Here is a 27,783-nt window from a genome sequence, read left to right as displayed (position 1 = left end):
ATTCTGTTTCCTGTTTTATTTTGAAGAGGTCATGTGGTCCTGTGTTCATTGTGTTTAGTTTTACTCTTCTACCGCATGTCATTATGTTCATTTGTGTCAGCTGTTTTTCCCCATGTGTTTCCACTTCCCCTGATCACCTCCTGTGTGCTTTTAGTCTGTGTGTGTTCATTCATGCCTTGTCCGAGCGTCTGCTATCCTACTTTGTCTCTATGTCTATGTCTATGTCTATGGTCATGGTTAGCTCACCCAGTTTAAGTTATGATTTAGTTTTGTCTTTGCTAAAATCAGCCTTCAATAAACGGCTCGTTTTCAGTTAATATTAAGTCTTGTTATTGGGTCCAACCTCTCCACTCCCTATAGTCTGCCTCTGCCAGACTGACAGTATGCTCGGACCATGACGGACCCAGCGACACCAAGCCCCTCGGACGGGCTCCGAGAGAGGTTAATTCAGAATGTGGAGGAGTTATGCGGCGCGTGGTGGGAGCTCTCGGAAAAAGAGGCCCGGGAGAGAGTTTATCAGCTGCAGGGATGTTTTGAGGCATTTCCCTGGTTGTGGGAGGTGGTACACCCTCTGATAGCAGCTGTAACAGCGTCTGCCTCCACAACCACTGCTTCTAGAAAAAAACGGCGTTCAGGTCATCAACGTACCTCACAAAGGTTTGAAGTGAGTGACTATATTTTGGCTCCTCATGTTTTTTCTAAGGAGAATATTAAAACTAACACTGCCTTACCAGTTAATGGGCCCGGCTATAAAAAGACTGTTTATGATTTTGAAATGACTGAGAATTTTTCGGCCAAGTCTTTCACGGACCATCTTATCCCTTTGCAAAATTATCTAGCTTCTCTGTGCATTGATCATGCTACGAACTATGCGTCCAGGAAGCCAAATTATAAGACTGTTTGCACTGGAAATGCTAGCCATGAGGCTCAGCTAAGCCGCTGTGGGACTGAAATCCAGGTTGGAGCCAGGGGCTGAGTTGGAGTTTGTGCAGCCTTTTCCAGTGTCTGCTGGAGGGCCCGAGGAGCCCGTCCAGCCTCAAGCCACGTCAGCTGGGGGGCCCGAGGAGCCCATCCAGCCACCTGCAGCTCCCGCGCCTCAGCCTGAGGGCGACGCCTCACCTGGCCCTGCCACGCCTCAGCCTGAGGGCGACGCCTCGGCTTCGCCTGGCCCTGCTTCAGCTTCAGCCTTGCCTTCGCCTGCCAAGCCACCAAGTCACGTCCAGCACTCCCTGGTCCTGTCTCACCGGCCAAGCCACGTCCAGCATGGCTGTTTCCGGGGCCTGTCAAAACAGCCTGTCCACGGAAACCCACCACACCACCTGAGGGGTCGCATCCACATCCACGCTACCGTCGACCGCCCGACAGGTCTCATCCACATCGCCACCTGCCAAGCCGCCCGAGTGTGGCCAGCTATACCTGCTTCGCCACTGCCACCTTGTCTCTGCCAGACTGTGACAGTATCTAATCCATCAGGCTTATAAGATGCCTCTTGGCATGAGGTGTTTAAAGGATACACTGGAGAGATTGTATTGCTCAGCTGGCTTGGGAACACCTTTTTCTCTCGCATCAAGGTGCCAAAACGTTACAATGAGTTATTTTGATGCATTTGATTTGTTTCATCACAGCTTATACTTTTGTGTTCTTGTGTTTTCAAACCTAATACTGAGGCTTGAGACAATATGGCAGTTGTGGTTATTTGCACAGGTGTGACAGCTGTGTTGCTACAGAGGCAGAAGCTGAATATGTACAGAGCCAACATTTTTATGTGATGTTGCTGGATACACATCACTTTAATGTTTGGGAGTCCTGGAAGAGTCTAACTACTTAGACCTAACTATACACGCGCGTGCGCACACACAACCAGTCAACAGTTTGGATATACCTCATTTAAGGTTTTTCTGTATTTTCATGATTATTTATATTGAATGAACACTTATGGAATTGTGTAGTTAAAAAAGTGTGAAATAACTAAAAACGTGTTTTTTAGATTCTTCAAAATTGCTGCCCTTTGCTTTGATTACTGCTTTGCACACTCTTGGCTTTCTCTCGATGAGATGAGCATCTCTGGGAGTTCCCAGAGATGCTGAGCACTTGTTGGCCTTTTTGCCTTCACTCTGCGGTCCACCCCATCCTGAACCATCTCAACTGGGTTTAGGTCAGGTGACTGGAACCCAGGCAATCTGGAGCAGCACTCCATCACTCTCCTTCTTGGTCAAATAGCCCTTACACAGCCTGGAGGTGTGTTTGGGGTCATTGTCCTGTTGAAAAATAAATGATGGTCCAACTAAACCAGATGGGATGGCATGTTGCTGCAGGATGCTGTGGTAGCCATGCTGGTCCAGCGTGCCTTCAGTTTTGAACAAATCCCCAACAGTGTCACCAGCAAAGCATCCCCACCCCATCACACCTCCCCCTCAAAGCTTCACGTTGGGAACCGTGCATGTAGAGGGCATCCATGCACGTTTTCTGCAATGCACAAAGACACAGCGGGTGGAACCAATGATCTCAAATTTGGACTCATCAGGCCAAGCTTCACTGGTCTAATGTCCATTCCTTGTGTTTCTTGGCCCAAACAAATCTCTTCTGCTTGTTGCTTTTCCTTAGTACTTGTTTCTTAGCAGCTATTTGACCATAAAGGCCTGATCTCCTCTGAACAGTTGATGTAGAGATGTGTCTGCTACTGGAATGCTGTGTGGCATTTTTCTGGGCTGTATTCTGAGGTTCTGTTAACTTTTGGTTTCTGAGGCTGGTGACTCAGATGAATATATCCTCAGCAGCAGAGGTGACTCTTGGTCTTCCTTTTCTGGGGCGGTCCTCATGTGAGCCAGTTTCTTTATAGCGCTTGATGGTTTTTGTGACTGCCCTTGGGGACACATTCAAAGTCTGAGCAATTTTACTGACTGACCCTCAGTTCTTAAATGATAAATGAACCCTGACAAGGCACACCTGTGAAGTGAAAACCATTCCAGCTGATCATGAAGCTCATTGAGAGAAGACCCAAAAGTTTGCAGCGCAGTCAACAAAGCAAAGAGTGGCTACTTTCAAGAATCTAAAATATAAAACAAATTTAGAGTTATTTATCAATTTTTTCTTTGCTTCATAATTCCATATATTGTGCTTCATATATTTCATGTCTTAAGTATTCTACAATGTAGAAAGTAGCAAAAATAAAGAAAAAACATTAAAAGAAGATATACAAACTTGTATATTATGCCTGAGCATATAGAAAATGACATAAGTCTGTTGGAAACTTTCCTCACCATAAGGACGAACGCTACACATGTCAGTCATTTATAATAAGGTGGGCGAAAAAAACAATGCACAGCTGCACAGCACCCATAAGTGTAGATTTCTGCTTGACCCCATCTCGATCTCTGAGTGGTCTCAGACCTAAATTAGTAGTTCCTTGCTGTTTGCACTGGCATTAGCTGACTGCAGGCTGACTGCAGAAAACTGTAACATTCATCTCCAACCTGTACACCCCGGTTCCTGATGTCCCTCCCTGTTAATCTGCTGTGTGACTCTTCACTCCTGATTGCCACACTTTAGCCCTAATTGAAGGGTGCAAGCTGAAGAGGTGTGGGGGCGTTTGTTGGCTCTGTTGCCATGGACACTGAGCGTTGCTAGGCAGCCAGAGGGATGCTGTGGAAGCGGAGTGCAGCAGAGCAGTGGGTCACTGTGGAGAGAGGGATGTGCACCCACACACACCCCTCACACACAGACCAACACACAAAACAGAAGGGGGAGACTAATAGGGAGAGAGGATGGAGAGGGAAATGAGAAGGGATGAGATAAATTGGATGAAGAGTACCTTATACTAATTGATTGGCTGTTGTGAGCACCAATGATTATTTAATATTGCAATTTAAAGCTGCACTCTATAAAATATGGTAAAATTGAATCAAAGTAGAGACAGAAAATAGGAATTCACTTTAAAAAGTGCCTCATCTTCACTGGCAGAGATGCTGGAGTCATCTTTTGCAAGGAATACACTATGCACATATGATGCTACATATAACCGGTCAGGCCAGATTAAAGTCTGGTATTTTCTGTATAGAGGAGCTAGGAAGTTTTACACAGTGTATCGAACAGATACAGTGAGATTGCTGTCCAGAAAAAGACAAAAATTTATTCGATTTCCTTTTCATTATGATCCCCAAACTTTATGATCCTGTGCTTAATGATGTGCACCACACCCAGCACACACAGCTGAACGGGGAGACTAATAGGGAGAGCAGATATAGAAGAAATATGAAGGGATGAAATAAATTATATGACAAGTCCCTTATACTAACTGATTGGGTGTAAGGAGCGCCAATGGTTATTTAACTTCAACCTAAAGCTGCAACCTGCAAAATAGCCTAAACTTTGAATCAAAGCAGAGACAGAAAATAAGACTTCACTTTAAAAAAAAAAACAGGATCATTGTCTCAGTTATTGATAGAGTTAAGATAAACGAGTTAGTTAAGATAGAAGAGACAGGAAAAAGCTGTGCATTGTGTTTTAAGCATATATAAATGTCCACCATGTCAGACTGTGTAAATTCAAAACCAAAGCTGCATTGATAAATATAGTTCTTATTCACTTATTGGAGGACATAAATCCTATATTCTCTCTGATTTGATCTATGGTTCTGCTTCCACACACTACTTGGAAAAAATATCTCCTCTTTTCATTTAATTTAGCTACTCTAGCGCTTTTCTTCAGCGGTTAGTCTGTGACTATGTCTGTTTGCAATGTCGACAGGCGGTTTCTGAGCTTGGCTGCTGAAAGGAGATGTCTGAGTCACATGGAAAATGTGCTGTGAAAACAAAAGTATAGGCTATAATTTATATGAGCTACACAAGTCCCCAAAACATTTCCTGATAATTAGGGGCTGACATTTAGGTGCTAGACCAAACATTAGGCACAGAAGTTTAAATGATTTGCCCCACAGTCTTTCAGCAAATCAGAACATCTTGTAGTTGATTTTTCCAGGCAGAAAGACAAACAAATTATTAACAGACAAAAATTCACATCTCGTGGTAAAAAGGTCAGTACCTGTTTCTTGAAAAGTAGCTTGTTACGAGTATGTGAAGCAAGATTGGAGAGACTAAAATCTTTGATTATGTCCATGCATGTAGAGGACAACAACATCGGAACTTTGTGCTGAGAGTAAAAATGTTATTTCTAAGGATACTATACTATATCAGTATATTTCTGTTAGAATTTCTTGTTTTCCCACTGCAGAACCGAGCAAACAATTCTGCAAAACTGCTAAATAAAACCCAACATGAGGAATTTCAACAACAACAAAAAACACACACACGACACCAAAGGCTTTGAAAATCACTCTGAGCAGGCTATGTGAATCTGAAGAACAAATCTACTGTGAAAAAGAGGAAATCTGGCTGGATTTTCACAGGCATAGCGAGCTTAGTTGTTCAAAGAAGACCCAATGAGAAAAGCAAAATCTCCAAAAATCATCATCTGGCAAGCAAGTAAAAAGGCACAGAGTAGAGAGACAAGTAAACAAGGAGGGGAGAAGATTAGGGCAGACAGATAAGAGAGAGATCAGGAGAGGAAAGGAAAAAAAACACGAGAAGTGAGACTGACAAAAGATAAAGAGCGATAACGAGTGACAGAGAGAGCAAAGAAGATAAGAGTGAAAAAGAGAAAAGATGGATGTTGAAAGTAGGGAGTCAGACTGGAAGCAGGTTCAAGAAATAAGACAAGCCTTAAATTTTATTATTTTTAATCTCAGTTCAGATTTGCTAGGCTTTTTGGTTTGTAGTGACAGGAGCAAAGTTGCAAATAATAACCAGAAACTCAGCAATATCTACATAGAGGGCACAAAGTTTCGAAGTTGACAAAATTCCTGATTAATCTTTTTAGTCACCTTTTCATCTCTGTGCCTGAATCTTCACTGTCTTCTTTACTTGTCTTTCCTTAAGTTGCTTTCCTTTCCCAGTATTTGTCCATAACTCGGTCATGAACTTGTCACAGCAATGCTGTTGTGGTAGAGTCACTGCTGACGCTTCTGTGTAAATGTTGTCACTTTAATATACAGTTAGGTCCATAAATATTTGGACAGAGACAACTTTTTTCTAATTTTGTTCTGCACATTACCACCATGATTTTTAAGTGAAACAACTCACATGCAATTGAAGTGCAGACTTTCAGCTTTATTTCAGTGGTTTGAATAAAAAGATTGCATAAAAATATGAGAATCTAAAGCATTTTTAATGCAATCCCTTCATTTCAGGGGTTCAAATGTAATTGGGCAAATGAAATAACTTAAAATAAAATGTTTATTTCTAATACTTGGATAAAAATCCCTTTGCTGGTAATAACAGTCTTGAACTCATGGACATGACCAGATGCTGTGTTTCCTCCTTCCAGGCCTTTACTGCAGCAGCTTTCAGGTGCTGTTTGTTTGTTGGCCTTTCTGTCCGAAGTTTAGTCTTCAACAAGTGAAATGCATGGGTTAAAGTCAGCTGAGTGACTTGGCCATTCAAGAACATTCCACGTCTTTGCTTTATGAACTCTTGGGTAACTTTGCCTGCATGTTTGGGGTCATTGTCCATCTGTATAAAGAAATTAAGCCCAATCAATTTGACTGCATTTAGCTGGATTTGAGCAGACGGTATGTCTTTGAACATCTCAGAATTCATTCGGCTGCTTCTCACCTGTGTCACATCATCAATAAACACTAGTGTCCCAGTCCCACTGGCAGCCATGCCCACCCAAACCATCACACTGCCTCCACTGTGTTTTACCTATGATGTGGTATGCTTTGGATTATGAGCTGTTGCACGCCTTCTCCATACTTCTTTCTTGCCATCATTCTGGTCGAGGTTGATCTTGGTTTCATCTATCCAAAGAATGTTTTTCATAAACTGTGATGGCTTTTTTAGATGTGTTTTTCTTTTTTTAATTTTTAAATTTTTTTTTTTTTAGCAAAGTCCAGTCTAGCCTTTTTATTCTTGAGGCCTATGAGTGGTTTGCACCTCACAGTGAACCCTCTGTATTCACTTTCACGCAGTCTTGTCTTTACGGTAGACTTGGATATCGATGCACCTTCTTCCTGGACAGTGTTGTTCACTTGGCTGGTTGTTGTGAAGCGGTTTCTCTTTGCCATAGAAATGATTCTGCAATCATCCACCACTGTTGTCTTCTGCAGACATCCAGGTGTTTTTGTGTTGCCAAGTTCACCAGTGCTTTCTTTCCTTCTCAGGATGTACCAAACTGTAGATTTTGCCACTCCTAATATTGTAGCAATTTCTTGAATGGGATTTTTCTGTTTTTGCAGATTAAGGATGGCTTGTTTGAGCTGCACTTTTGACTGCATGTTGTCTGTTCACAGCAAAATCTTCCAAATGCAAGCACCACACCTCAAATCAACTCCAGGCCTTTTATCTGCTTAATTGATTTGCACAGCAAAGGAACTGCACACACCAGCCTATTAAATAACCTTGAGTCAATTCAATTACTCTTGTTCCCTTTTAAAAAGAAGGTGGCACATGTTAAGAAGCTAAAACTCCTAAACCTTTCATTTGATTTGAATGTGGATACCATCAAATGAAAGCTGAGAGTCTACACATTATATCCATGTCTATTATATAACTATAATTCAGCTTTAGCTGCATCTGACCAGACAAGCATATGTCTCACGAGGAACAAAGGATCACTGATGAGAACTGTGTCTTTCTATTTTTCATGGTTTTGAAATCATCACATAAATGCAACTTTATTCTACTCTTGCATTTCCCTCTGCATAGAAGTACCAGTAAATAATACATGTTAAGTCACTGAGGATGAATTATTGCAGTCATTCTGCTAAAAGGTCATTCGATTACAAGGACCTACAGTGCTTAGATACTTTGCTCAGGGCATAAGAGGAAAACATATAGCATGTCTTCCTAACATGCAGATGAAAACTCTAATCTACCAGCTGGGTACTCTCAGGACCAAATGGTGAGGTCATAACCCATGAAGCGTCAACACAGAATCCAAGCTCGCAGCTTGAGTCTCGTGTTGGGTAAATACATGGACATCAAGGTCTGTGCATCTGTACTGCACATAGCATGTTTTATACTGATTTAGATGAACTGGGATGCCATACTATGACATTTATTTTCACCATCCGGCTCCCTCAAATGTTCAATAGACTACACAAGATTAATCTCCCACTGAATACTGAGGCAACATTTCCTCCTGTTTGAGTAAAGTTTGGTGAAATAGTGCCCAGCTTTGCTAGGAAAGTCTTTAGAGGACTGGAACAATATCATTCCCATGTTTCTAAAGATTTACATCTTTAGCTGGAACAAATAGGTCCAGCAATAAGAAGCAGATTAGCACAATGTTGATTTTAATACTTGGATTTCTTTGGAAAGGTCATGCGTCTTAAAAAATAGTATTAGAGAGCTCTAGTTAAAGTTAAAGGGACATATATAATGTCAGTTATAAATCAAATCATCCAGTATAAAGCTGATTTTATTTCCTGTACAAATATGGGATTTAATCGTGTTTGTGGGAGATCTTAGGCGAAGCTTTTTAAATCATCATGACTCATTCACTATTGTTGTTGTTATCGTTGCCTTGTGTACTGGGTGGGAATCCACATTCATTAATTTCTACACTCATTCATTCAACCTTTTCCATTAATGTATCCATTTACATTGACACTGCTGAGTGTTTTCATAAATTATACCTGGGAGTAAGAGAAGCAGAAGGTCAGCAGAGCGGCTTAAATTTGACTTATACAGACGCAAACAAGTCGTCCATCTGTGCAGCGATGTTTCACAGCGTGACAGGACTGTGAGAGGAAATGTGTGAAAATGAATGGAGCCTTAAAGATCAAGCTGTGCCAGGTTATGGTATCATATCAGTGTCCTCATATGGTGTCACCATCTGACTCTGACCTCCAATTATCATTAATATTATTACAAGTATAAATAATACGATTTTTAACTTTGGAAAATGATAACTGTACAATCAGACCTTGACATGTCTATCGTTTATTTGATTTTCTCATAGGCAGACTGTGGGTTGTTATAGTAACCATGCATCAGTTCACAGGCTCTCAACTTTACAGTCCCCTAACTCATGACTGTGTTACTGAATGCAAATATTTCCCTCTGTTGAGGAGATTATGATTTGTATAGTTTTAATGTTTTATTTGGGAACAGAATGGTGTGTATGTGTAAGTTTGGTGATGGAGTTTTTATTATGAATGAATGATGAATTTTTATGAATTATTGTCTATTTTTTATGCTTAAGGACAACAGATGGAAATTAACCCTTGACTATAATCTGGTATGTTTACATTCATGTAATTTTTTTTTTACATTTATGTTCATTAACATGCACTGTCCTAAATAAAATAAATAAATAAATTTTGCATTCATGCCCTTCTGTCTGTAGTCACAATAGTTTTGAATGAATTCTGATAAAACTTTGCAGGGGTGTAGAGGGGGATCAGGTTAATAATCCTTCAAATTTTACTTACATCCAATAGATTGAGCTGAAGGTAATTATACTATTATAGTTCTATTTAAAACTATGTTTCTTACTGCCATTGTTTGTATTGGCGACATATAAGCCTATAGGGAATGACATATGTGGATTCTAAATATCATTCCTTTAGACCTGAGTGCTTCTTCAAGGTCAATTAAGGTCAAATCATCAGAAAATGTCTTTTATCTTCAAAACAAATTTATTGAATAAGTGCTAAGGAGGTGCTAACATTTAGGAAGTTATACTGGAATACATGGATTATAGATATCACATTATAGTTTGCATCCAAATATATTGTCGCATGTCACCTCTGATTCCACTTTTATATGTTTCACATTTCTTTCAAACATATCTTTAAATAAGTTCTTGTCAAGACAAAGAGAATGAGCTGCCTGCTTAGTTAGAAACATACTGTAGTATAATATTACATAATATCCTCAAGCTATTTAGTCCATTTGTTTACAAATGAATGGCTCCATTACCTACTCCTACATAATGTTTGTGTAATCAAAGCAAACATCTGTTATGGAACTCTTATTTGATTTTTACTGCACAACAAATATCTTAAAGTACATTTAAAAAAGAAAGAAAACAAAATGAATATGTGGAAAATACAGTACTATTCCCTTAAAATTAAATACTGCTTCTTGACACTTTTGCCTCTTGGTCTTGGTCAATTTTCAGAAATGAATTTGTCTTGTGCTTATTGGGCTCCAGGCTGCATATTAACAAGCTCAATTTTATTTATATAGCATTAAATCACAACAGCAGTTGCCTCAAATTGCTTTAAATTGTAAGTTAAAGACCCCCCAATAATACAGAGAAAACAGAGATGATCAGAGTCTGATTTGATGATGGCACTATTTGAAGTGAAACTTCCATCCATCCATTCTCTAGCGCTTATCCTTTTCAGCGTCTCGGGGGCCAGGGTACACCCTGGACAGGTCGACAGTCTGTCGCAGGGCTAACACATATACACAGACAACCATTTGCACTTGAAGTGAAACTTTTTACACATAATTTTAAAGAAAGTACAAAAAAATCACATTTTAAGACAATCTGAGGAGAGGTTAAGGGATCAGCAAGCTCAGTGACAACTTTTCTCAGATATAAACTTTTTCTCTTGATATAAACTTTTGAAAATAACATCCAGTAGCTAATTTGAGTGCAGACTAAAGGGGTTGTCTGACTAGCAATGAGCCTCACCTCTACACACCAGTACAGAATGCTGTCCATGCAGTCTTTTGTGAATGCTTTATACACAAAAGATATTCTAATTTTTTATTCAGCACTCTGATTATAAGATTTAATATGCCAGCTCAGTAGCTTCAAAAATACTAAGCTAATTCATCATTCTGTCTTCAAAACATGCAGTGCTCTGAGAGGTTAACAATTTGGAGCTATTGCACAAACATGGAGCAGTTGTCAGTATTCATCGGTTCATGAAAGAAGAGTCTTCTTTTGATTGCATAACACCGGTCATTTTCTGCAGTGTTCTCCAGCCATAGTGACCTCATGCCCTCCCAAACACATTAGCAGTCTTCAGGAGCATTGTGGGTTGGGAATTCAAGCTGATGGACAGTAGAGGGGTTACTGAATTCCTGCTTATATCTCTGAACTTTCTGCTAAATGAGACCAACTGAGCCCAACTGAGCCCTTTCCCCCCCACAACTGCAGTTTGCACAAACACGAGCTCAAGCAATTAAAATACCATGGCAACATGAAATATAATGTTGAGACACTGGCACAACTGACTGCAATCTTCAGATTCACATTAAAATAAAGGCATTTCTACAACTAAAGAGATTCTGATGTTTTCCTGTTTGTCTCTTTGGAATCTGGGACTCAGTGAAACATGCTTCAGTGTTTTGCCTCACCAGTGCACCAACACCAATTTTCCACCCCTTTCATTTATGATAATGACAAAAATTACAATGACTAGCCTACCACCTTCCCATAAGTAACCTACTTACGGTCATTGGTGGCCACCTTGAAAGAAGAAGCCTACTACAGTACAAGTACAGTACAAGACAAGGACATGCCTATATTAAAAATACATTGAAGTAACTCTGAACTATTGCTTATAGGTTGTAGCAATTAATTTAATTTAAGCTTTGTAGCTTTTCTCTCCTTTGAAGTTGTTTATACAAGCTTTCTAACACATGTTAAACCTGGTGCAGGGATTTACTTCCATTCACACCTCAGAACATCAGTGAAACCCACTTCAGTTCCTCCTAAAGGTGAGGTTGAGATAACAGCTGTGTGCAGATCAGCCACGTTTTTTCCAACACCAGAGTGAGAAAACTGTTTTTCATGTACGACTACTGTCTAAAATATCAGTGCATGCTGCAACAGCAATTTGTCTTCCCTGCAAAATATAATCTACCACAGACCAAAAATAGATAAAAAACAGCCACAGACAGGTACTGCATGAAGATAACATTTAACACCGGACTAGTGCTCAGTAGCCAGTTTGTTCAGCTTTTCTCAGTGTATGTGTATGTGATGCAGGTCTCTTTGTGCTTCATCTGTTTAGTGCTCTATATATGATCTCAAATGAATTATCGAATGAATTACAGTTAACAGGGCCTCGTGTAGCATCTTTGCTTCAACAGGGGGCGCCAAGCTAAAGGTACAAGTTGGATTGAATGAAAAGCTCTACTTACTTCTATTATTGTGAGAAGAAAGAGTCCCCACAAAAGCAGTTTATGCCGCTACAATGGAATCTGTGCAATCCAACAACGACAAAGTTAAACTTCTAAATAATGCAGTAACTTATATGTCAGCAGGATCAGTAGCTTTGATTATGCCACTTGTACTGCCTGACATGAGCTGCGTTTCCTGTTTTTATTCCAGACTCTAGTCTGGCTGCAATTGTTTGCTGTCATTTTTCCCGTGGCATTTCGCTGACCCCGGGGGCGAGCAGCTGACCGCTGGACTACCCAGCTGTAAGAGAGGAGGACAGCGGGACGTCCATCTGACTACTGCAATTCTCCTCCGAAAAACCCCACCGTATAAGCCTCTTATGTAAAGCAGAAAACACTGGGTAATCTCTCTCTCTGTCACTCCCTCTCTTAGTGTCTGAGCTGTTGTCACTATACTGCTACTAGTGTTTGTTAATTCATCACTTTGGTTCTTCCTTATTCAACTTTATCAGTAACAAGGAAATCTTATCTTCATCTTAAGATTTGTGATGTTGTATAATAAGCTTTACCAGCTATTCGGCCTTACTTTCCCTCAGTATGTTTTTATGTGAAATATTGTTGCTCAACATCAGCAAGTTTCACTGAGATAAAACACTGCAAACTAGAAGATTCCTGAACACAAATTCCTTCCCCTTGTGGGAAGCATTTCCATCTCGCTGCTGTGTGAGAGAAGTCAGCTGTCCACTCCCTGCTGTGTGCTGCTGTTGTCATATGTGGCATTACCATGCAATGTGACAGTGTAGTCCAGATTGTGTGGCACATTCCCTCTGCATGACGCCCACACATCACATTCAGGTGTGGGTCCGTGTACAGGAATACACTCACACACTCTTGGCATGCAGATGGTATATGCTGGTATGCTACATCATATGTTTTGTTCATCTTCAGTTCTTTTTTGTTATTCTATTTTAAATTATTTTACCTGACATTCCACTGATTTATTAAATGCTGGAAAGTAACAAATTACATTCATCCCAACATTTAGAGAAGTATTATTTCTTGCCAAGTACTTTATATTTCGCCCGGACTACATTTTAATGAACATTTTAGCTGTCAGTTACTTTGCAGGCATTTTGCAGATTTTTTTATTAGTTTGTATGACACAGAAAATTCATCAAAGTGGGTCTTTTTTTTTAAGTCTATTTTCTACGTCTCTAAGTCGGACTTTATTCCATTTTATAATTTCACGGGTATTAAAAAGTTACTGACAAACCGCTGAACTAACTTTACAGGACCGTGACGTCACCTTTTGTAGTCGCAACGCTATCTCATGCACGAGCCTTATTAGCCGACTTCTCGAAGCCAAGCCATTTGCGCCGTGCTGACGTAACGTGACGTGGTCTAACGCACACACGCCGTTGAAATTGGAAAGAGTAAAATGTTTTAACATAGAAAGAAAGAAGTCTAATCCGGAGGGTGCAAAAGTAATCTTCATGCAGGTGTTTCTCCCGCTGCTCCGCCACAAGCGCCAACTGACTACATGTGTCAAGGTAACGTCCCTATGTCCCCACTGTAAACATCGTGTTCCTCCGCCAAGAACGGTTAAGTAGGGCGGCGGAAAGTTACTGAACCCCACTCGGTGGACACCCAGTACAAACACAACTTTTCCACGCGGAAATCAAATAGTTAATTTTTATTATTTAATTGCAACATGTATAATAGGACTGCCTATGCGAATAGAACAAATAAAGGACGTAGCCTAACATTTATCCAGGGACTGGATATTGAAAAGAGGCAGTATTTTGGCCTTTCTAGGTAAATGTACAACCTAAACATCTATTGTGCGAGAGAAAAAGATGGCACTCGATAATTTAAAACGTTTGTTTTTATTCGTTTCCCCACGAAAATTATACGAAAATCTCCTAAATGGTGGGAGATCTGGGAAAGGGGGGAATTCAAAGCAACTAAAGCAAGAATTAAAAAACAATCAAAATATGCTTAAGTCGCATAAGCTCCAATTTTCCGGTTAATGTAGCCCACAATAACAAGCAGTGAGAGTGTCTTTGCTCTCAAAACAAGACAAGCGGAGGGATATAAACTCTTAACACATGATGTCGCCATCAGCCCTTCCTACTTCTCAGCTCACCTTCCAGTAACTCCGCACCGACAATTTCATTGGTCGAGGCATCGCGGACAGCCGCCCCCCATTGGTCGCGCACCTGTCAATCTTAAAGCAATGCCACTCTGGATAGATTAGGCACCATTTGCCATAACTAAATAGTTACATTGTACATCAAGTAGGAAGAATTGTTTTAATTGGTAGTCCACCGCGCTCGGCGGAGAGTTCATCTTCGTCCAAACCGCCTGAACGCGTTGAATGCAACGAAGTGTAACGCTTGAATCTCCCGTCTCATCCAACAGATGTGGACACTGCCCGGGTAAGTCACTCTTTACCAGCTTGTGTCCGCATTTCACGTTTGCCTCATTTTTTTCCTGCCTCTTCTTGTGTTTGGGCAGTTCTGGCAACTGCGTGTCCAGTCGCCGTGTTGTTTGTTGTTGTGGTGTTTGCATGTTTGTGTCGGAGTTGAAAAACTGCCACAGAGCCGTGGTTGTGGTAACTCTGAGGAGGATGTGCACGGTGCTCGTGTAAAACCTCCCAAGTGTCTGTCAGTGTTTGTATCAAGAAAACAGTTCTTCGTGTAGTTTGCTAAGTTAATGCCAGTGCCACAGTCAGAGCTCACTTCTCACTGCGTGCTCGCACGTTTCAGTCCCACAGACCTTCAGTAAACAGCATCTCTCAGCTGGTGGATTTGAGCGTTGTGCGCAACAGTAATAACACTCCATTAAGAGCTGTCAGAAACGATTTACGACAAGTGTCAGCCGGGTTTTGACGTGTTTTCTCTTCATTTCTTCAAAGCAATTTCATTCCATGAAAAGAACGCATGTTTAGTTTATTGGCAACTTTTATTGTGCCATCAATTTTGTTTACGTGTTAAATGACAGGTTTACATTGCGGAGAAAGTGGGCAGATGAAGAGAGAAGAGCGCAGTTTTTGCTCTAGGAAAACTGTAGTGATTGGTGAAATTGTGTTTCTTTATCAAAAACCACATCGGACGCTTTCCCTCATATCCTTTAAGCTATCGCGGCTGTTGAATTATTTTATGTCTCTTTCATGAGCCCATTTCCGACAATTGTGCTCTCATTGCCGTGCGTAATTGCTTCTCTCCCGGGAGAGAGTGCCATCAAACTTCTAATTTCCCCCTGAAACCCGGAAACCATTTTACTCGTGGAAGCAGCCCGTAATGATGGCATCAATAAACCCAAATAAAGCTGCTGTCAAGTCAGCTCTGAGTTTTGCTTGAAATCAGAAGGGGCCCGTCTGCCTTCTTTTCCCACGCACAGCATCTCAGAGAGGCAGGTGATTGGGATTAGAGGGCAGCAAGACAATGAGAATATGTCCCTAGAGAGGAGTCTGGCATGTCAGGAGGCAGGAGGAACAGTTATCTATTACATCATTATCTAGTGCAGCAGAGGAATGCACCGCAACACTGGCAGATGAGCGGTTCAACAATGCCTGCAGGTAAAGTCCAGATTGCCAAAAAGGTGTCAGTGGCTCTCCAGGGAGCCAGTCCAGGTAAGGGTGCTAGCGAGCGTTGCAGCAGCCAGAGGAGAACAGATTAGGTGTTCTCTGTGAGTCTTTGTCAGTAGGGCATGTACGCCTTAGAAGCTTACACCACAGATGAGTGTTTGTCCTGATAAGACAGGTAATATGGAGATGGAGGGCAGAACTGACTGTGGGCATTAAACCACTGATGAATATATAAAAGTATCACGAATTGCAACTAAATTCCTCATTTCAAGTAACATCAAATCAGAAAGCTAAAAATATATATATATATATATTAAAAAACCTTGTTAATATTCACAGAAGAATTTGCTTATTTACTACTTAAGACCGAAAATAGATTTTATTTTGCTTTTTTTAATCTTAATATGAACATGTCGTGCATGGTGAATCAAGAAATGAAAGTTAAGTTCTAAGAAGTAACAAATTACAACTCTCAAGTGAAATCAGTCTTCAAAACAGAGTCAGAACGTCATCCAGAAAACTGGACCTGCCAACATCAGATCTTCTCCTGGTCTCCCTCAGCTTTCCTTTGGTCTAACATCTTAAATGTGATTGCTGCCTGAAAGTTTGCCGCTGTTTTGAAGCTGCCAGTATCCCAGTTTAATTCTCTAGTATAGTTTAAGTCTAAGACGTAAAGGTGGTCACAGGTTTGGGTGTAACTGCAGCATCCCTAGCTTAACACCTGTATTGTATGCTGTTCTCCCCCAATCTCTAGCTTAGGTTTTGCACTAAAAACACTAACGTTTACATCAGCCATATCTTTTTTTTAAAAGATATGTGAGTAAAATCTGAAGTTGGACTGATTGAAAGAAATGCTTTTTGTGTTTCTGACATTATCAAAATGTCCAGGCAGCGATTATCCCCCTTACTAATGCATCACCTTATCTCTCTTATCCTTTTACTTCCATGCGAGATTGTGAGGTGTGACCCTGCTGGCTGTAATCCTGATTCTGACATTATCAGAGGTCCTATATAAAACATTGCCATCTCCTTCAGAAGTTTATTCCACTGCTGCACTCTGGTGCACCTTTAAAAGGAGGCAAAATAGTTGCTCTTAGGTGTGCAATAGAGTCTCAAAGTACTCTCCCCTATGCTTGTGTGGCCATATAGGAATACAACCCATGAATTGAGCAAAATTTATTTTGTAACCGGACTTGTTCAGTGAAAAGAGGCTTATGCTTCAGATAACTTACAGTATAGGCTCAACTGTCATAATGGGCTTTTGTGTCCCTGAGAACTGTGACTGCTGGTGTGTCTGTACATAGCTCTCATTCCCAGTCAAAACACCATCCAAGCTAGGATAGAACTTACAGAGATGACTTTTATCGTTGAAATGAATAATCTTGAAATAAATTTTGCTGAATCCAAATTAAGAGTTGAGATTGAGAACATGGGGAAAACAAAACGAACAAAACCAGGTTTGGTTTAGGTTTTCCATGCTAGAGCTCTACCATGTGCTCCCATCGTGTGCTCTGTTGGACACAGTCAAAACACAGTGGGGGGGGCGTGCCCCCCTCCTTCTCTTTGCTTCTGCAAATTTGAGGAAGTACAATCATTCTCTCCTGGTGCAGCTTCCTGCTGAACTGCAAACACAGGCAGTCAGCCGGCGCATTTTCCAGACATTGCAGAGATTGTCGGTGTCTGTCAGAAGCACAGTGACATAGCTGAACGTGTTTAAATACACAGCCCTGTGGTTTCTTGTGCGTACAGCATTTAAACATTCAGTTTGATGGCTTCGTAGGACGTGTCCTTAAATGCCATTGCATTAATGCTGAGGCTGCTGATTGTTTTTTCATACTTAATTAAACTTTTTTTTTTTTTTAGTTAAGTGTTTGAAAATTGTGAATTGGCCAAATAATAAATTAATTTAAAATGTTAATTTAATTTTCAATATGAGAAGCTGCAAATCCTCCCTTTGGAGAAGCTGTGAGAAGAAAATGTTTTGATGATAAATGACTGAACCGACTGAGTTATTCATTACTTTCATTTGAATTTAGTCAGCTAATTAGTTCATATTAGGGCTGGGGTTGGACGACGTGTTAAAAGTCTCCAACCTGCCGCTGTCAATCCAACAACTGGTGATAGCTGGCATGTTTGTGGACTTCCACACAGCGCTTTGCTCTGCAGTGCTCAACATTGACCATACAGCTCCAGCTCTCAACAGCTCTCCATTGGTGAATCTTACATGAGGCTCAAAAGCAGCAGTTCACATCTTCTACAGGGGACCATCTTCAGCAATTGGTCTTTTAATTATTGAATATTTACTTATTTTAATTATCAAGGAAGCAGAACACTCAAAAAGTAAAATAAAGTGGCAAAAATCTTAAAACCATTCAATGTTATTTTAATATATAAATATATGTTTTGCATTGAACCACTGTGGTACCGATGTTACGTGTTATATTCTTTCTTATCTCTTGGACATAGAAAAGGCCTCTAAAGTTTAATTCTAGCAAATGCATAAATGAAGCAAGCCACCTGCTAAAGACACTAGTGTGCACGTAAGGATTATGTGTTGAAATAGCCAGCAGTAACCTTTTTAATAAATGACTCACGCTAGGCGGATTATTTTTTTTCAAAATGATAAGCAACGTCAAAGGTTGTTGACAGACCTGCCTGTCATATGTAATTCCTGTGTAATTACCTCTAGGACCTAGGCCTGTTGAAACAATAAGAATGCCTAACCGATTGAACCTCACCTCTTTCTGCTGAGTTAATTTTTTTTCCCTGATCAACTGGCCAGTCAACTCAATCTAGAAGTTATTTAACATTCAGTTAGTTAACATCAAAGGGGTGTGACTAGTGGAATAATTCACAGTATAATGAAATCAAGAGATGTTATCTAACGATGCCATCACAGTTTTATGAAGAAAGAATAAAATGCCTCTTAAAAGGAATGAGTTCTGTATTTAATCATTCATCAGCGCTCTGATTTCCTTTTCACCACTCTGCCATTTATCCAGAAGGACTCAGAAGGTTGACTAATTTGAAATCAGTACTAACCAGCAAGTTGGATAATGTTTGTTTACCTTGCCCTCATTTACCATGCCATGTGGAGATTTGAAGTAATAACTTTTTGTAATCTTTCCGAGCACTTTAAGGAGGCATGTTGGTCCTAAACTGCAGAAGGAGGCATGAAACCTCATTTAAGTGCTTAGAAAAAAAAATCTTCTATTTACCAAGAATTATAATGTGATATGACTAAAAATGCACGAGGTACTAATGTTGCAAGTGTGTTTTCTTAAATTTATGTGGGTATTTAGATAATTGGGCTCTGGCAGTATGCCTGCTAGTTAATGTGCTAGTTAAACCTGATCATTAATTGAAGCAGCAGCTTTGATAAAATACGACCAAATTCTAACACTTCTTACCTACGTTGGGATAATGAAAGCTTAGACACTGTACCAGAGATTTGAATTAAACTAAGGAACAAGTGAGCAGCAGTGCATTTGTTCCCTGACAGATTTTCCAGAGCCCTCCATTAGTCAAGACCTTCCTGACTTTCATAGTGGAAAAGTCTGAGGTCTAATTTTCATTAATCAATTTGTTTGTTGGCTGGGCTGGGTATTGATGGGCTTTAATCACTGCTGAAGCCAAGGCCACATTAGCTAGTGAGAGCAGAAAATTACATCAGCATGCCGTGGAACTTAAAAACCCTGTTTTATATTTCAGCACCAAGGAAACTGAAGAGAAAAGAAATAAGAAAGTTGCTGAATAGAGGCAAGCTGTGCTACTGTAGCTACCATGTTGTGCAGGGCAAGTCACCTGCCATCTCATTGATTTGCCTGTTTACCCTTTCAACTCAGACTTAGCCTTGTATAATAGTAGTAAAGCATCTGTGTTGGGTATGTGTTTTCCCTGTGTTTTCACCCTCAGCTGACCCACGCTCTCATCCCACGATGGCGCAAAAGCCTTTCTTGTAGGTTGGGTTAGATAAGCGTCACCCCTTCACCGTTGTCAAACTGAAAGCCTTGCACCACAAGCCATGCTCCTTTTCAAACTGACGGAGCATTTCAGCAGAAAGGAGCAATTACTACCTGCTCTGGTCCTGTTGCTTTCATGGCCTCTTTTGTGTGCTGATTCCAGGGCAGATTCTATCCACGGCTGTTCCCACGCTGAGCAAGGAGAACAGGAAGAACTCAGCCGCACAGCAGGCCTCTGCCTTCTGCTATTATGGCCATGATTCAATCATTGCAGGGCAATGCTTTAGCCTGGCACATTGAAAGAGGAAAAAAAATGTCCTCACTCCCTCTCTGTTAATGGAACTTAAAGCCAAAGGTGTTTTTGTACCAAGAGGAGACCATCAGCCTTTTAATGTGGGAAGTAGCAGCAGCAAGCTTCACCTCACAATCCACTCTCCCCCTGCTGTGATTTTAAAATGGCCTCCCTTCTGTGCTTGCAGCCAGAGAAGCCCCACGTGTAGTGGAGGAACCAGCCCAGGCGAGATTTGCCACTCCTCGTGCGGCTCATCGCACCTACTGTTTGTTGTCTTTCCCCTGACCTCGAGTGGAAGAGTTCAGTGTGTTAGATTTTTAGATTTGATTTATTTTTAGTTATACATGCTCGGATTACAAGCAAAACAAAATAAATAGGACTTATCGAACAATGTTACATGACACGGATACAGTTTGCTGTTACTTGCGCTAAGTATTGCAAAAATCCATTTAACCAATCAAGCCAACATTTTCTTTGGCAATCTGGGGGCATCGATACTTGAAATACAATTTAGTGGTAGTAAATCGAAATTAAATCTACTGCAAAATTTCAAATCTGTGTGTATATCTCTCTGTAGTAATGCTGTGAAATATTTAACATTGATTTTAACTTCACGAATGGAATACCAAAATAGCTTTTATTCAAGCGGAACATTTCCTGTCTACTAATAAAGACCATGGGACGTGGCTGAAAGCACTGGAAAAAAACCATGCGGACCCTGAGATAAGGCTTTTTGTTTGGTTTTTTTTGTCAAATTGCTATTGTCGTGGTTTGGAAAACAGCCTTTATGTGCAACTGACAAAGAAGTTGAATTACAGAAAACTATCAATTGAACATTGCTGTATTTCTTAAAATGATTAAAAAAAAAAAAAAGCAGATATCAGAACAAACGGTAAGTATCTGCGATCATGGGTTCGGTTATGCCAAAATTTGAATTTAAACAAACTTTCCAAGAAGTGTTACGTCTCCTGACAAGAACTACTGGCGATAAAGATATCAGGGAGATCTGAAATGCTTTTTTGGCAAAGCATGACCGTGCTCGGCTCTGAGCTCTGCTGTAATTTACCAGCTTTTGTTTTCATACCAGCTGGGAACACTTGGACGAAAAAAAGAAGAGAAGAAATCTGATTATTCGTCCAGCATATGATTATCTTTTGGTCCTTTTTTTTTTTTTTTTTTTTTTAAAAAAAAAAAAAAAAAAAAAAACAGGATCCACCTTTGTATTTCTTAAACTCTTTGAAACATTTACGTGGGATTTAGGATATTTCCTCATGGTTTACACGTGGCATTGAATATCAGTGTTCCAGGATCTCAGTGAAGTGAGAACACCATCTGTCTCACCTTGTTAAAAGTACTATACCACCCCATAAAAGCATGCATTTATTATTTGGTTTCAAACATCGTCACAGATTGTTTAGATTTTTGTAATTTCTGTTTTATGCGATGTTAAAGCAGTGAAAAATAAACCTATGAATACATCAGGGAAAAGAGATATTTCTAAACTTGAGTTATTTTATTGGCAGGAACTAAAACTGTTTAAGACCTGAAATATCTTGTAGACAAATTGTTTAGCCATATCAATTTTTACGATCTTTAATGAACCATTTAACATTTTACATAATTTTTTTGTGCATGCAAAAGGTCTGCAAAGTCACAAAAGATAATATGTATGTAGTTAACCTTTGCCTTGCTCACATGTCCATAAAGCTATGTTTAAAAAAACCAAAACAAAACAGAAATGACTGCAAAACAGGCAGACTGTCAGAAACTTTGCATCTGATATGGAAATCAGTGTCTGGGTTACTGTATTTTCATGTCTCTGACCTGTCCTCAGATGGCTTGTTTGTGAGTAATCCATGACAATATAACACAAATAATCCAGGAAATATTAACGCCATCCTGTAATGTTGTGACTTGTTTATGGCTCTGGCTTGAATGTGTGCACATGAATGGTGAGGTTTAGTTACCAGTTTTGTGTGGATTGTTGCTATGTTCATAAAAATATGCAAACAATGTTTTTTTTTTATGTCGCTCAGAACAGACTGGGCTTTTATGCACGAGCGATTTAAAGAAGCCAGAAGGTGAAAAGAGCTGCTGCAGCAATGGCGTGTTTTGGTTGACCACCAAATTAAAATCATCAACCTGTATATTAAATTGATGTAGGCTTCTTAAATTGAAAAAGATATGGTTGGTGGAGTCTGTGTTGGACGTTTTTTTTTTCTTTCTTCCATATAATATATAAATTGGAGCAACAGAGAAAAGTGTTTTCACTGATAATGAAACTAGTCACTTTGGGCAGCACTGGACTCCACCGGTATATGATGCATATGGTTCGAACACATGAGTGTTTTTTAAATTAATCTTGGATGGTACTGAAGCTCTTATGTTGTCAACATGCGGACAAACAGACAGTTGTGGGTCCCCTTCGCCACCCAACTTCTGGAGTCATTCACTCATGTTGACAAAATTTCTGTACAGACATACAAACACCTGCCAAAGTACTCAAACCAGAACCAGGTCCCCTTCAGGGCCACATTTGGCACTGAAGACAAATGTACACAGACTCACGAGCTGAAAATATTACCAGCTTTGCTGTCGTGACTGGTGAAAATTCCCTAATGTACATACTGTAATTGTTTCCTCATGTAGCCTGTAAGTACTTGCCAACATGGTCTCTCTGATTTGACCCTTAAGGCCAAAGTGAAAAATCAGGGTACACAAAAGCTGTAACTGCAGGCCAACAAACTCCCTTACTTACACAGGACTAATCCCTGTCCTCCAGCAAGCTCTTAATTGGGCCATCATCAGCTGCTGATCTATGGGTTAAACATCAATTAAGGTAATGAGCACATAGAGAAGAGGGAAGAAGATCGGGTTGGGGAGATGTGGGGGGAGTCAGTCCGGAGGGCAGGGAGGTGATCAGGGCCCACCCTGAGGAAGACTGAAGTGTGTGTGTGTTTCTGTGAAGAGGTAGCTTAACGAGTGGAGTGATTTTCGAGTCGTGGAGTGGAGTGTTGATTATGGCTGTGCGGGATGGAGGCTGCTTCAAACAGCTCAATGGAGACTTCTTGTTAGTTTAGCTGTGTTTGTGTTGGACAGGCTGTGGTCTGGGTGAGATCCTCAGCATGTTTCAGGACAGTAATGTCTAATCTGCTCTTCAGAATGCAAATACTAAAATAACAATGATGTAAAAATCTTAATTAAGTTAAGAGCTAAGGTACAAAATATGACAAATAATATTAATTGGCTAACTGTTTTCAATTTGAGTATTATAAATTATTTAATTATTTTATTACTCCTTACTCAGAGATGTCTTGTAATTTTGGAATCAAATATTTTCTTCTATGTAGTTTTAAACATTTACTTATTCTGTTTTTTCCTCTGAGAAACATTCCAGTAAGAACAATTGATTTGATTGATGATTTTATGATACTCTCTGAAAGTTCATTGAGGACGAGACATCATTCCCATCCATACTGTTTGACTGACAGATGATCTCTAAAAGGCACAGGACAAGATGGATATAAAATTAAAATGTAAGTTACTACTTGAAAAACCATTTTTCATCACAGAGTACCAAAATAGTATAACATTGTCTAGTACTTTTGAGAAAATTAGTAGCTACATTGTAAAGAAATTCACATTTGTATGTAACTAGGGATGTGATTAGGAGTGTTGTCCATCTCCTCCTCAAAGTGTTAATACTATAGGTTGTTTATTTGAATAGTAGTCCATGAATGTTAGAAAGGAACCCAAACAGCCTTTGGTATATTTTTGTTTTGATAAAGGTAGCTAGCATTTGCATAAGGTTAGCATTAAACCTGTTTAAAACCTAAATACTTGAGATGGTCATTAGAGAAACATTCTAAGCTTTTGATGCTGTAATATACTGCAATTTGTCTTTCTACTTGTCTTCGTTTGACTGAATAGTGAGAAGATGTTGTATCACTATGTGAGAGGTCAATAAAATGTCAAACATGTCTGCAAGAATTCATTTGAAACACTTTTGCCCCGTTAAATTCACCATTCAATATTTAACAAACAGATGATTCAATCTTCAAAATACATAACTATTTTATAAGCAGACCTCTTAAGTTCACTTGTAGATTTAAAAGAATCCTAGAATGTGCTTTTCTTTCATGTCAGCAGTCATTTTTTATTGCTTCACATCAGCTTGTTCAAACAGCAACCGCATTTCTTTCTAGAATTAAAGTTTTAAGTTATAGTTTTGAATGCAAAACTGCAATCAGTCAATCAGATAGAAGTGAAGTTTCTATCTTTTTTACTTTCCAAAAAATGAAAACATTTTCAGTTATGAAAACCAGACATCTCAGTATATCCAAGAGCTGGTTAACCTAAGTTTAAATGCATTAGTAACCCTTTATCTATTGTGCTGTGGGCAGAAATGTCATATTTTAGGTTCTGATTCTGATTGGCCAACTGGATCAAGAATCAAACTATAAGCTTCTAAAAAATTATTTGCCACAGGAAATAGAAAAGTGCAAGTGACCATCAGAAAAAAGGTATATTAATGACTGGAACTATTAGAATGGACTTTCTGGGGCTCTGGAGCTCTCACTGTCAGTAACATATGAAACAGAAGCTCCAAACTGCAATGACACGTCTACAGACTCATCTACATGCAGGCGGATAGGAAAAAAAATCAATGCCACTGCTGTTACAAATACCAAAACTAACCTTTTTATTTATAGACCTTTTTTTGTAACTTAATGCCTGTTTCTCTACAAAAACAATTTTCTAATTGCTTTTGAAGTAAAAGTAACTTTGCCTCCATCAAATAGATTAAAACTGGCAAAACTCTAATTTGGGATCCATCCTAAAATCACACCATCAGGTATTTAATGGTAGCTTTGGATACAAGACTATTTTGATACTTCTTTGCAGTTGATACCAAAACTTTCTAGCACTGAATTAGGTTTAATGGCAGGTGTAAGGTAATATTCATGCTGACAATGACCAGTTTCATACAGTGTGTTCAGTGCAGGACTGTTGTGCTTATATTATGTATGTGTTTTGTGTGAAAGGTAAAGGAATGGAATAGGCAGATATTGTTGTTGCACCTTTAAGCCGGCACCAGAGTCAAGTCCCAGAGACTGAATCAATGTCTGTGGGAAAGGGAGATCCAGTATTATGGAGCACTCTACACCAGACACCACGACTCTGTTCTGTTTCACGTCACACCTCTGATTCGGGTACATCAGCATGTTATCTGAAAACACACACTGGAGCCTCAGTGCCATTTGTTCCATTCGCTGTGAACAAGCAAAGGTGGCATAATGAGAAGTTAGTGTCATTATAGTATGAAAGGGAGTTCATTTAATCCATTATTGATCCAATTTGCCAACCAATCAGTGTTTTCAGTTGAGCTAATGCTCTCGTGTTGGTTCCTGAATTGGTTTGTGAATAAGGTTCTGGGGATATTTAGTTCCCGGGGCCATTTAATCAATATGGCCATTACACTTTGTCCACTGAAGAGGAAACCTGTGAGATATACCTCTGCTCTATACTGATCAGCAAAATATGATGCAGAATATTTGGAAGTTTTGTTGCTATGAAAACAACTTGAGATGTTGTGGCTTTCTATATGGAAGGTGACTGCTGGTCTCACCTTTATGTCACTCAGGGACTCTGATCTTATAGAGACAGTTGGATCCCAAATTCCTGTTTGACAAAATTTGCTCTCTGTTGATTCTAATTATGACCTAAATCATAATCAGCCCTCTGTGGTTTACCACAGACTTTCCATTCATCTCCCTGATCAACAGCAGCAGAGAATTTCTCTTCCTTGTCCTCAGATGACAGATTCTGGGGAAGTAGAGCAGGAGGGTGGCCTGGACTTTAAAGAGACCTTCTGGTAATCTGAAAGGTCACAGGAGCCTGAGTGTTCTGCCAGTGCCCTTGAGCTAGATGCTGAATCCTGAACTACTTAATAGCACTGGAAAAAAAAAAAATAATAGTTTGGTTTCAGCGCTGATAAAAATGTGCAATAATTTCCAAAGGTTGTTGATGTATACCGTGTTTGCTCGTTCTGTGAGATGCAATTATTATGTGAAGGTCTGGTGCATAAAAGTTGAAGAGAAATGGGGGGAAAAAACAAAAAAACTGAATGGTAAATCCCTCAGTTGTTGGCTTTTTTTTCTTCTTGGCTAAAAATATCTTGTTCAGGGTGCTAAATATATTTGGTCTGCCTCTGAAGAAATTGCTGGAAAACCAGCTTTGGAGCCAAAATGGAAATCTGGGCTGACCTCGTTTTGACTACGAGGTAGAAGCAGATGAGAAAATAAAAACACTGAATGCACGTAACATTTATTTTGATCAGGGATTTTGGAGTCTGCAGGTCTCTGCCCCTCTCATTACATTTCATCTCCTGGAGTCTGTGGTGTTTTGTGATCCCACTCTGTTGCCTTGTGCAGTGTGCTTCACTGTAGCACTTTATCCAGATTAAGTTGTGTTTTCCTTATTTTAATACACTTGTTACCAAAAAAAATAATCTAATGCAAAACTAGCCAAATGGATATCGTACAGAGTGTTCAGTGGGATCAAAGGCCACTGGCCCTGGATCAAGACACAGCCCGCTGCTTCTCTGTAGGTTTAATGCAACTTAAACCCAACACAATTTGCAGGATTAACCTTTAGTAACAGGGCTTGATGGGCACTCGCAGCACTCTCAGGGTTGCACTGCAGAAAACCAATCTTGGTTTGACCTTGACAAGGCCGTACTATCAAAATCCACTTGCGTTCAGTTTGAATCTATTTAGTTCAGCTTCTGACAACCTTCAGCATTACAGCCTTTTTATTTAAAAATTCTCCTATGCACTTAGTAAGCTTGGAGTTCTTAAACGGAGAAAAAAGAAAGTGAAAAGAAGAGAAATGATAAACTAAACAAACAGCACTTAGTAAAAGCAGAAATAATCAAATAAGCTGCCTGCACTGTTGCTTATTTAATTTAAATAACATTTTTGTGTTTATGAGATCAAAAAATTAGATGACTTGGACTCAACATATTTAAACCTCTAATAACAATGAACATTTGATTTAAATCCATAAACTGGAATACTTCTAATGAGTGAAACTTTATTAAATAAGGTCAACTTGATCTGTATTGTCTTGCTTCTGACTTTAATTCAAAACTTAATGCTTTCATACTCACTCCAGTGTCCTACTGATTTTTAAAGGAAATAAAAAAACAAGTGTCCTAGTTTGGATTTCTGTCTCATAGTAATGGACCTTGCTTTCATAGCATCACAAAATCAGCATTTTATAACACAGCTGGAATCGAAGGTTCCTGACTTCGCCAGAAATCCAGTAAGAGCAGCAGATACCAGGAGGATTACTGAGAATCAGAATCAACAATGGCCAGCAATCCACAGCATTATATTTAGCTTAGATTAAGGCTTCTCTGTTGAATGACTCAAGCTGCAGTCTCCTTTGTGCACACTGATGGTTCACTGGAGGTCTATCTGGTATTGTTGCCAGAGAACTCTGAGAACAATCCCTCGCAAAAAGATTAAAAAGGAAGAAGCAAGCAGAAAAAAAGATGAAGTTGGGACATGGATCAAGGAGCACACCTACAAGACCGGAGGAAGCTACAAGAGGGAAAAAAAAGATGTATAAGAGAAGAGATTTTTGTTTCAAATGTCATGCATCTGTTTTAGGAAAGTGTACTACCTCAGATGCATCATTCAGTATTCAGAAACACGGATCATTCTGCCTCCAGAAACAGAAATGTTTCATAATCAGAAGTCTTTTGCTGACTCAAAACTTGAACGTTAACTC

General features: G+C 39.7%; 1 protein-coding gene across 10 annotated transcripts in view; it reads left to right on the top strand.

The window, feature by feature from the left end:
* Positions 1–13,740: 13,740 nt before the first annotated feature.
* mef2d (myocyte enhancer factor 2d) overlaps positions 13,741–27,783 on the top strand; it is a 99,456-nt gene continuing 85,413 nt past the window's right edge. For 3 of the 10 annotated variants that reach the window (XM_005944351.3, XM_005944352.3, XM_005944349.3), the window contains exon 1: positions 13,741–14,581. The gene's annotated coding sequence lies outside the window, so the exon portion shown is untranslated. The remainder of the gene's footprint in view (positions 14,582–27,783) is intronic. The other 7 variants (XM_005944354.3, XM_005944356.3, XM_005944355.3 and 4 more) reach the window with 6 other exon arrangements.

The sequence above is a fragment of the Haplochromis burtoni genome, unplaced genomic scaffold, assembly GCF_018398535.1.
Source record: "Haplochromis burtoni strain Fernald_Lab_line unplaced genomic scaffold, NCSU_Asbu1 Contig_352, whole genome shotgun sequence".
NCBI lineage: Eukaryota > Metazoa > Chordata > Actinopteri > Cichliformes > Cichlidae > Haplochromis > Haplochromis burtoni.
Note: the sequence above shows the minus strand (reverse complement) of the source record. Positions and strands in the feature narration are given on the sequence as shown.